The sequence below is a fragment of the Callospermophilus lateralis genome, chromosome 12, assembly GCF_048772815.1.
Source record: "Callospermophilus lateralis isolate mCalLat2 chromosome 12, mCalLat2.hap1, whole genome shotgun sequence".
Classification (NCBI taxonomy): domain Eukaryota; kingdom Metazoa; phylum Chordata; class Mammalia; order Rodentia; family Sciuridae; genus Callospermophilus; species Callospermophilus lateralis.
Genome location: NC_135316.1, coordinates 33,719,454 through 33,731,639, shown reverse-complemented (window position 1 = coordinate 33,731,639; position 12,186 = coordinate 33,719,454). Strand labels below are relative to the sequence as shown.

The 12,186-nt window shown below is 38.2% G+C and overlaps 1 pseudogene; it reads right to left on the bottom strand.

The window, feature by feature from the left end:
- Positions 1-1,630: 1,630 nt before the first annotated feature.
- On the bottom strand, positions 1,631-9,882 carry LOC143411835 (small ribosomal subunit protein eS4, X isoform-like; annotated as a pseudogene).
- Between the last annotated feature and the right edge of the window lie 2,304 nt (positions 9,883-12,186).

Here is a 12,186-nt window from a genome sequence, read left to right as displayed (position 1 = left end):
TCTTGGGATGAAATTGCCTTTAAAGATGGTGCACTGTGAATCTGCCCTGGATTAAAAAGTAGACCCTCTGTGGGTGTGACTAAGTCCCAAGCCTTTCTCTCATGAGCAAAGTAATTCATACAGAACATGTAGCACATCAGGGCATTGACTTAAACATCTCTAAAATTAGGACATTGGTCTGTCACTTGAATCTGTTCCAGCCCTAACCCACTGTGTATCTAAGCTACACCTTTTCGGAGCTCCCCAAGTCTCTTATGTGATTCTTCCCAGGAATGAGCCATTCTCTCCCAATCAGATGCTCCTCTGGGAAGAAGCACAAGAAGAAAGAGAAAAATCCTCAAAAATTAGATGTTATTTAAAAAGAGAGAGAGAGAGGGAGACACTTAAGATTATTTAAATTAACAAAGTATACTGGGTGTACTGGGTTTTACTGGGTTAGGTTTAGGGTTACTGATTACTCCTTTATCACCTCCAGAAGGAAGATAAAGAAGATGCTTTCTTTGCACATCTGATGGTAGCATTCAAATGTGATTCTTCTTCACTGACATTAATATTATATTGTGCCAGATATTATGCTAGGTACTTTGAATAAGGTCCTTGGTTTAATCAGTAATGTCTAATGGCCTTTTAATCTCCTCTTCCTTACAACCAAGCCTCTTTCCCAATCCTTCAGTGCTGCACTATATCACACAGGAATCTTCTTCCATGAAGGGTCTCCAATGTCCTTGATATTAAAAAAATAAAAATCATGGTGATTGATAAAACTAAGGCTTCTGAGGCCACTCCCTAGAGACCCTGCTTCACTGTACCTGCAATATAACTTCTTTCAAGGTACTTTTTAGCAAGTACCCAGGTGACCTTATAATTGGACATCTCTCTCAGGACTTTGTTCTTACTGTTTCTGAACACATATCAGGATTGGCTTTCTCAGCTCCACAGGATCCTTCCTTTTTTGACATTATCTTAATTCACTATCACAGATTTTTTTTTTATTAAACTTCAGTGGTTTTTTCCTTTTTCATGCTTTTAAAAATGAAACTGTTTAGTGCCATTTTATATGCAACTTGAAAGCTTAAATGAGTTGCTTTCATGGACTTCAGGAAATGCTTGAATTATACGACATTCACTTGAATATGACCATTTAAAGGGTCATATTCAAGAGGGTGAGTTACATCATCTTTTAGAATCAAAAGATGATTGGAAAATTCCTTTATTTTTATTTCTTGATCATGAATTTTCTTTCTCCACTAATGAATTCAGAAATGTTACTATCACCACAATTGCTGGTTGGTGGCTATCTTATTTCCAAATTCCTTCTTTGACACAAATGAATGTGCAGTGGTTCTTCAGAATTATCTTGTTTATTTATAGTTTATTGTGGGGTGTTAAATCTTTTCTCGCCTGACACCTCTAGGACATGCATTATTGCTCCAGCTGTATTTACTTTCTTAAATGAGATTTGGGATGAGTTACTGATCACCATTCAACAAAATGTTTTCGCCTCCTGAAATTTCATTTATCCTGACAAAGGAGTTTGGCTTTCAGTGGCTAGAGAGTATCTATTCAATCGATCTATATATATTTTTTTAACTAAGAACAGAGACCTCCAACATGTCAACTAGAAACCATCTCACCCACCACTCTGTTTGGCCACCGCTCTCTTGTCTCTCTCTTCAGCAATGGTAAAATGAATTCTTTTTCCTTAAAAAGAGAAATCCATATTTTGTTGACTTTGCCAACAATTAAAATGTTGGAGAGCTGGGCAGCAAAGCTGTTCCACTGGCATCTTTCACATGAACCATATCAAAAGAGCCAGGATGTCTCTCTCTTCCCAAGTTACGTGCACCTCTGGTATCATACACAGATTGCCCGTGTCAAATTTGAAATCAGAAGTCTTGCTCCAAATCCATTTGAATGGTGTCATTCACTTTGAGGAGGGTATCAGGGAAGTGAATGTTGTGAGTATCCTGGACCACAAGATAAGAGATTCTTTCTGTGCCTACAAGAGCTTTCTCACTTTGCACAACTTGTGCTTAGCTTCCTTGGGTATAAGATGATGACCAATGATGAACAACAAAGTGACCCTTTGCTGTACTAGATCTGAAGGCAATTCTCTTAGGTCTTGTCCATGCAGACATCCATGAAACCAGGTTGGGGGGGGTGCATATATCAGTTTGGACTTTGCTATCAATCTTAATGAACTCCTGCATGCAGATCTTTACCTCCTGACAGGTCATTCTTAGTTTGATCCTTAGAAAAATGATGAGAGGAAGACATTCTAAGACATTCTAAGAAGCTAAGGCTTGTGGGGACTGGCGGGTACTCAGGGAACAAAATATGTCAGTCATTTATGCAACTTCCATGACTTTGAAGCTGTTACCTATTTCAAATGCTTCTTGGGACCACAAGCCAAGGTTATGCTAGGTAAGGAAAGAAGAAAAAGAGTATCTTTGGCACTTGTTACTATTGACTCTTGACAATCAAAAGAGGATAATGCCAATAGTCTTTACAGTTTGAAAATTTGGAGATATATAACTTTTTTCATAAAATGTATACTTGAGAAAAAAAAGTCTCATAAAGGAATAGATTTTTCTCTCATACTTGTTGTCCTTAAAGACCTACAAGTCACAAAGTGTGGAAATAAATACCCACACATATGCACAAGCACACACACATATACACATACACACACACACACACACACACACACACACACATATATATATATATATACACACATATACACACACGCATATATATGCCAATGTGAAATATTTAAATATGTTTACTGTTTTTTTTGACAATTATAGTGTTTCTTCTTTACTTATTTATTGTACCAACAATTCCAAGAGCCAAGGGGAATTTCTAAGAAAATATTTTGCTGCATGAATATTTCCTTTCATTTACAATAGTAAAAAAAAATCAATGATAGCCTAGGTAAGCAAAAAAAAAAAACGCTAAATGAATCACAATACGTTCACAGTATGGAATGCTACACGTCATCAAAAAGATGCTATAAGATATGTAATGATATGGAAGGTCACTAACATATTTATTTATGCAAAAAACAAAAGTGTTCATTGAGCATGTAGTACAGACACTGTACTAGATTCTGGGTTCTCCATGATGACAATGGCAGATATAGTTCCTGACCTGGAAAATTTAAAATGTACAATACAAAAGAAGAAAACGAAGGATAAAAAAAGGAAGAAAAAGCAAAAAAATGGGCATATATTTGGAAAATTTTGCTTTTATTATTTTAGAGATACATTGCAAAAGAAAAAACTACGGAAGGCCATTGTTTTTTAGCTAAGCTCTTCTATCAGGCTCCAAAAGAAAAGAATAAACCAAAATGAAATCATTCATGTTAAAACTCCACATAACCAAATTTAAAGGAAGCAGAGGGATCCTCAAACAGACCAGTTTTTCCTGAAAATAGGAGATTCCACTCTACCACAGTCAGTATAATTAGGAATTAATTATGCTTTAACCTTTGTATTTAACCTTTATAGTAAAACCTCTGCTTTAACCTTTATATTAAAAGATTAACATGAACTAACTGGGCATTAACCAACAAGCTTCTTTGTATTATTCTGTTTCCGTGTCGCCACCTTAGAAAACCCACTGTTCTGCCATTGACCAGTGGAAACTCCCTTTCCATTTTATAGAAATGAGATTGTTCCAATTCATAAATCCAGAATAAAAGCCAATGAAATCTATGGCTAAATCTGTTCTAATCTTGTCTTTTGACAACCTAGATGAACACATTGCTTATTTGATTACAGAACTGCAAACATTGTCATTTTTTTCCCCTTTGGTACATTTGCTAAATAGTAATGCTTTATTTTTATTAAAAGGAAAGCAATTTCAAATATAATTTTCAGCAAAATGTTCTAAGTGTGTACATGGTGTACATCGAGGCCATTAGTATCGCTTGAGAGTGCTGAAACTGAAAATGTAGATAGATACCAAGATATCCATGACATCTAAGGTGTAATGGGGGGAGAACAAGAGGAGTCGATTTCCCTTCAGCCGGTCACCTCCCACCCACTTCCACCGACTACTTGAAGGCATATCATCCTGGTAAATACTGTAGCCTGCTTTGAAGTTACTCTCTTCTTTTTTCTAAAATGCTTTGAATGTGATGCAAAAACGGTGAGATATTATGTGGGCATAACATAAGGTGAAGGGCCTATTCCATCTTTAATTTTAATTAGTTATCTTTTAATGATGAATTCACTTCCTCTCACCCCATAAAACCCTTGGCCACCAAACAGTGTAACTTGAGGGTAGGGTGATGGTCGCTTTACTACCACACGGATTTTATGAAGAACCACTAAAAGTAGCTTGTTAACTACACCTTCTCATTTCTTGTGAGGCCTTTTTTTTTCTCTTTCTCTCTCTCTTTAGTAAATCCAAGGTGAATTCAAATGAATAAAATAGTGAAAAGTAAAGAGCTTGGATGTTTAGCAAAACCTGAGGGAGATTATATTCGTTGTGTGTCATAACACTGAGAAAAATGAAGACGAGCTTTTCTCCCCAGTGCTCATTCTGTGTGTTAAATGCTTTAATCATTCTGAGCATAAGGGCTTTCCTTCATTATTACTGCTCTGCTAGGAAGGTCTAAGGTTTTGTTTTCTTGTACAATCAATGAGAAGAGCATCCTACATTTAGAAAGCGATTTGTATTCAGATGTTTCCAAAGCTCTTTGTGTGCAATTTTTGGTTGCTCTTGTCTGTTTGTTTATTATAAGCTTCATCTACCTGACAATTTAATGAGGTCAAAGTTTTATGAACTGCTCTGGCTTACTAGATTAGTTTTTTTCTTTTCTTTCTTTTTTTTTTAATTTTTTTTTTGAGGTGGGTACTAGAGATTGAACTCAGGGGTTCTTAACCACTGAGCCACATCCCCAGCCCTTTTCATTTTTTATTTTGAGACATGGTTTCACATGCTGCTTAGGGCCTAAGTTGTTAGGCTGGCTTTAACTTGCAATCCTCCTGCCTCAGCCTCTCCACCTGCTGGGATTACAGTCATGAGTCACTGTGCCCAGCTGGATTAGATTTTAAAATATCTGTATGGGTTGGAATAAGGCTTGGAGGTTGAGAAAAGTATGCTTTAGCTACAGTTTAACGTTACAATTTTGTGTTTTTATTCTTTGTGTTCCTAGAATATTTATTTCCCTTCAGTAAAGATTATTGTTGAAAAATTTTTTATTCTTTTTTTTGGGGGGAGGCCGTGTACCAGGGATTGAACTCAGAGGCACTTGGCCACTGAGCCGCATCCCCACCCCTATTTTGTATTTTATTTAGAGACAGGGTCTCCCTGAGTTGCTTAGTGCCTCACAGTTGCTGAGGCTGGCTTTGAACTCGTGATCCTCCTGTCAGTCTCCTGAGCTGCAGGGACGACTGGCATGTGCCACTGCACCTGGCATTGTTCTTTATTTATTTGCTTAAATCTGTTCTAACTACCGCGTTGTAGTTTAAACAACTTTTAAGGCATATTGAGATTAGTTTGAATTTTGTGAACGTGGGCAAGCTGTTTAATCTGGATCTAGTTTTCTCGTGGCTAAGAGAGGAAACCAATACAGACTTCTCAGAGTTGCTCTCTGGAACAAGTGAGCTGGTGCACGGGAAGTGCCTGATGCTTAATAAATGGTAGCTGCTGGCAGCATCACCATTGCTTAGTGTGCAATCATGCTAGAAATAAACCAGGACAATGGCAGACCATATAGATCCGTTCTCCCTGATCACATTCATCTATCTCTGAATCTGACTTAAAAAGCTTTTTTAAAAACTTAAAAAAAAAACAAACAAACTTAAACTTAAAAACTACAGTCCCAAAGTAGAAAATGTATACTTAGTTATCCAAGTGTATGCTTGCTCTGAAGACAATCAGTTATGGGGTAATATATGATTCTTGGTGATATTTCTTATGAGGCTGCATACAAAATGTTAGCTTTCTATCACTGACAAAATGCTGGAGATAAATCAACTTAAAAGAAGAACGATATATTTGGACTCATTGCTTCAGAGACTTTAGTCCATGGTCACTCAGCCCTGTTGCTTTAGATCTTTGAGAGGCAGAACATCATGGTGGGTAGCACATGGCTGGGAAAAGCTGTTCACCTCATGATGGTCAAGAAGCAGAGAGAGAGGAAGGGGCCAGGGACATGACATGGCCTTCAATGACATCACCCAAATGGACGCCTTGCTCCAGCTAGACATGGTCCCATCTTCTAAAATTTTTGTCACTTCCCAATAGTTCAGTCAGCTGGTGACCAACCCTTTAACACATGAGTCTTTGTGGGCTAGGGGGAATTCTAGATCCAAGCCATAACACCACTAATGCTAGGCGAGCGTGTACAGCTGTCATGAAACAACTTACCTCCTGTGACTCCCAGTATGTCCAGGGATGCGGTTAGCTAAGAGGAAACAGAATATTCCGAGATTTTGTGCAGTGATGAAATAGGTTCCTACTGAATTAAGAAAAAAAAATAGTTACTAAAAATTAAAATAAATTATAAAATAATTTAATTTTTAAATTTAATAAAATAAAAGTAAAGTCAGTGTGGAAAGCCTCAGAAATCCAGGTGTACAAGTTCTTTCCCAAACACAGACTCAAATACTAATAAAAAACAACATAATTGTTGCCAACTTAATATTAACTATGCATTAGGCATGTTTTTTTTTTTGTACTCAGTTCTTTACCTACATTATCTTAGTTGACTTTAATCATCAATGTGAATTAGGGACTATTATTATATTCATGTTACAGATGGGAAAACAAATATGAAAGGTGAGATAAATACTAGAAACAGGACAAGATGTCCATTCTATCCATGAGGATGAGGGTCCTAATGTAAGATTTTGTCAGGAAAGACAGTAGAATGAATCCAACATAACTTTCCCATGTTCATATATGAATACACAACCAGTATAACTCCACATCATGTACAACCACAAGAATGGGAAGTTATACCTCATGTATGTATAATACGTCAAAATATACTCTACTATTATGTATATCTAAAAAGACTTTTAAAATATATCCATTAACTGAAAGAAGAAGAAAAAAAACAGTTGTCAAAGACCATCTTAGGACCAATACTCAGGAGTACCCTGGGAAAAAGGAACTCAGTATTTATTACTTATTTGGGTATTCTGTGAAGTATTTCATTTGCTTTTATGAACTTTATTTCTCATAACAAACCTACAAAATAGACATTATTATTTTGCCATTGATATTATTATCCCCATTGGAGGAGACCAAGATTTATAGTGATTAAGCAACTTGCCCAAGTTCATATCACCAATGAGTGACAGGATGGAGATGACTTTCAAATCTAGTCCATCTCATGTCAGAGTTTATGCTTCAGAATAACACATCCGTGAGAACCCAAATATCAGAGATAACTTAAGTTCTAGACTTTTCATGTCTGTGTTGCTGCCTTCCAGAACAGGGCCTGGCATAGGGTCAGTTCCAACAAGAAAAAGCACTTTACTTTGGGCCAGGCACTAAAAGCACTTGAGATGTGCATGCAAAACACACACACGCACGCGCACACACACACACAAACACACACACACACATAAATACACACACACACACACCTTAAAATCTCAGTTTATTTAATCCCTGCAACTATCTTTATAAGGAGGACACTGTTATTATCTCTGTCTTCAGATAAAAAGACTGATTAATGAATGAGAAATGGAGGAAGGGAAGGAAGGGAGATGGGAAGGAAAGGGAAGGAGTAAAAGGAGAACGGAAGACGAAGAAAGAAGGTTTTGCAACATGGAAGTTATCCTGTGGATATATACCTTCCGTGACCCTGCTCATCTGTGAGACTTGAAAATGCACCTACAAAACAGTCCCCACTGTTTCAGTTTTTCCTGGTACAGAGATAATTAATGATTTTGTATGATTCATCGTTTACATTCCATTTGCATCATTAGTCACTGTTCTGATTTAAAATGTCACCAAAGCTCAATGCCTTCTCTGGGCATGTAGGCACAGCTGTGCGAGTCTCTGCGATTGTTGAGGTTGTTCCTATGACATGCTGCACAATCACTCTGTAGGTAAAATTTCAACAAAGCTGTCTGAATGTCATCTCTAAAAAAGATCAAAGTTGACAGTTATGATGACACGAGGGGCATGATGCTAGAGACAAGCAGACAATTATTAGAGGCAAAAGAGCAGGGACGCCAGGGAGCAGATTCCAGCCAGTTAGAAGCTGGGGAGCGAGTCAATGGGACCTGAGAAAGGGACTAGGCAGGCAGCCTGGGCTTGGAGAGTCCGGGGAGCAGGCTGTGGTTCCCTCCTCATAGATGCTCTTTAGTCAGATCTGCCAGCCCTAAGAGCCTGGGAGAAATGGGAAGACAAAGTAGGGAGCTGGCCCCACATGCAGACAGGAGCTGTGCTTCTGGTTTTGGAGTACAAGACCAGGCAAAGCTGTCCTTAAACTCCATTTGATCTCAGTCATTTACACTAATGAGCTAAGCAAGGCTCCTGAAGTTCTCCTAATTGCAAGATTAATCCAGAAGCTAATGCTGGGCTGAATTGCTTACATGACGCTTGCTTTGGATTCAGTGATCTTACTTCCATCTACTTGCCTTTCAGTTGATTCTCACAGGCTTTGCACTTAGTATAGGGTGTCCCTTGCCCATGATGATCATACTGTCTCCATCTTCCCATTCATCACAACCTCCTATTCTCATCTGCATTTTGAGACAGGACAGGCCCACATTTTCTTATCCAAAGACTTTGGGACACGATTTATTTTGGAATTTGGAATGTTTCCAATTTTCAAAAGATATTCTTTCTCCTACTAAGGTATAAGGCAGCACTCTTAACAAACACACTAACATTTCTTCCATACAAACAAAAATCAATATTCTAGGAATTAATAAATATCACAAAATACCTCACGTCAATTTAGATTTTGATGCCAAATGAGTTGCATATGTTAAAAAAATTTGCAAACTTCTGGTTTCACAGCTTAGGGATTCCATATCTGCCCATAAGTGACTGTGGACACAAAGTAAGAAACAGTGGGTATAATGGGCAACTTTATTGAGAAAAGAGGAAAATGGATGAAACTTGAGGTTTTTATATAGAGAAGAGGGAAATGCTAAAAGAGAATACAAAAAGAAGAAAAAGAAGGAAAAACTATGACAGTGTTCCCCAAAAGAAGTAAAAACACACAGACCCCAAATATTTTGGACAAATGAGGAGTTCTATCTTTAGCAGTACCCAAGACCAGGGCACCCTGCAGACTATGGTACTAAAACATTGATCACATCTATCTTATTTCCATATACACATAAACTCCACCAGGGGTATTTCATGGTGTTCCCATCTTTCCATCCCAGAATACATCTAGCCTATGACCTATGTATACAGCTATTTAATACAATGACTTTTGTGGAAGTAATTCCTTGGAGTATACACAAGCTATTGACTAGAAAAAGATGATGATATTTCCTAGAAGCCAGTAACCCTTGACCATATTTATGCACCATGGCTCCACAATTTCCAAGACAGCATTAGCTGAAGGACAGTCTGAAGATTCACGACTCAGAAGAGTCTGTCAAAGATGGAGCACACCTCAGCCTGACTACTGAGGGCCAGCAAAGGCCTCATCTCATTGATGACAGGGCCACTGCAGGGAGGAAGTGTCCCCTGAGTGGGTGGACCTTCTCAAAACAGCTCCCAGTGCTTTCAATTTTAAATACCATTGAAAATACTTCCTGAGGAACCTGTTCAGCAGCAACCCCTTAACTACCCCTAGCCCATTACTATGGGCTTTTCTGTCCAGTTCAGTGGATACTTATGATCACCCCTTTCTTTTGCCTTCTCATCTGCTCCCCAGAAGCATCGCATCTTCACGGGCAACTTCTGGACATGCACATCTAGCTGATGTCTTCTTCATCCTCCAGGTCTACACATGAAAACCAAACTCATCACAGAATCCCAAGCACACTCATCTTCTTTTATTTTTTTCCATATTTTTACAGGTGCATCATAGTTGTGCATAACGGTGGAATTCATTGTCACATATTTGTACATGCACACAATGCATTTTGGCCAATATCATTCCCCAGAAATTCTCCTTTCCCTGACTCCCCCCTCCCCAGCCCCATCTCTTTCCTCTTTCCTCTTCGATTTTCATGAGATATCTCCCCACCTTTCTTTTCCTTTTACCTCTCTAGCTTCCACTCCTTGCCTTGACTTTTAAATGTTTATAAGCCTCATAACCTTCCACAACATCAGAGATAAGCAAAAATATTATCATACCTCCAAAGAATAGCAGGTTCTCAATGCCTCTCTTCACTTCCATCCATGTTCTTCCCGTTTCTCACCCATACTCTTACAATAGTTTCTGCATGGGTCTCCTTTCCTCCAGTGCACCCATCACATCAGCAATCTCAGTCAGTTAGGAGTTGCATTTATCTGAGTAAGAGATCTCTGAAAAACAGTAGCTTTAGAACAGGATCTAATTGGAATGAGTTGTACTTCATGTATGTGTAATGTGTCAAATATATTCTATTCTCATGTATATCTAAAAACAAGAAATGTAAAAAGAAAATAAAACAGTGGCTTACAAGATTGGGATCAATTTTATCTCCTTTTTTCTCTCTGATCAGGTTCCTTCTGACTTAGTGCTCTACCATATTTAGACCATGGCTCTTCTCAAACTTTAAAGACAGCTGTTGGAATCGAAACCATCACTGTCTTTTCCAGGAAGGAAAGAATAAAGATCTGGGGAAAATGAACAGAGTCTGCTCCTTCTTAAAGTGTTTCCCTACAGGCCCCCAAAGTAACTTCTGTTTAGAATATATTCTTTCAGACACAAGAGAGACTATACTGATTTTTTAGCTGGCATGTGCCGTTCTCCTAAATATTAAATTTGAAGTTATAAGAAAGGCAAGAAGGTTAAAGAGGCAATATTGAACTTCCAGTCTAGTATTCCTGAAATAAATCTGTAATGAAAGGAAAAATGAATTTAGCTGCATACCTACAAAGTTTGTAGCAAAATGTTCAAATCTTTTCATGATCTGACTCCAACCAGGATTAACAGCCCCTTTCTTGTACTAGTTCTCAAAGTAGTAGCTCTCAGATATTAACGTGAACTTAAGTCACCTGGGAATCTTGTTAAAATGCAGAGTGCTTTAGTAGGTCAGGGTGAGACCTGAGGTCCTGCATTTCTAACAAGCTCCCAGCTGATGCTGGTGCTACAGGACAGTAGCAGTGTCCTGGAGCAGTGGTTCTCAACTAGAGGCTGTTAGCTGCCAGGAGGCATCTGGCACTATCTGGAGAAATTTTTTTTTTTTTTTTTTTTTTGGTCACAACATGGGAGGTGAGGTCAGGGAAGGCAAGGTGGTACCGGCATCTAGTGTGTAGAGACCACTGATGCTGTTATATATCCTACCATACACAGAAAGCCCTACATCAGTGACTGATGATTAATCTGATCCAAGATATCAACATTCCTCAGGTTCAGGAATCCTGTTCAAGATAGCATATGTTCCAGAAAGATGGGTTATGTTATTCTAATAGGCCCTGCATTTTCCCCTCTTTATTCACCATGTTACAACTAGTTTTTGTCTTCCCTAGAGTCAGCTCTATCAATTTCTTAGTCATGGATCAAGGCTCTAATGATGAACCTCCTACTCTTCAAATGCACCACAGCTGCCCTTCTCACAGTTGTGTGCCTCCATGAAATTATCTTATATGTGCTTGTATGTCACATATACCTGCCTCAATTTATATTCCACAATAGATTATTAATTGATCAAGCTGGATACTACTCCTTTGTTACCTTGGTCATCTCCACAATAGCTAGTGGAGTGCTTTACAAATCATTGAATAGGCTGTCGCTTGCATTTTTCCAGTATATATAGATGCCTAAAATAATTATTTTAAACATTTACATATGTCAGTTTATATGTAAAATAATATATACTAAATATATATTTAAGCTTTTAAAAAGTTGTCCTCTTAGCGTTAGCTCAACCTTGGCTCTGTCTTCCCTAATCTCTTTCTTACACCAAACACCAAGGCAGATTTGAATACATTCCAGTCCTCATAAAACCTAACTGTTATTTCTACAGGCAGGTTTTAAATGCTGGGGGGCGGCGGGGAAAGAAAGCTTAAACCCTCATTTAGAGCCACTGTCTGTCATTA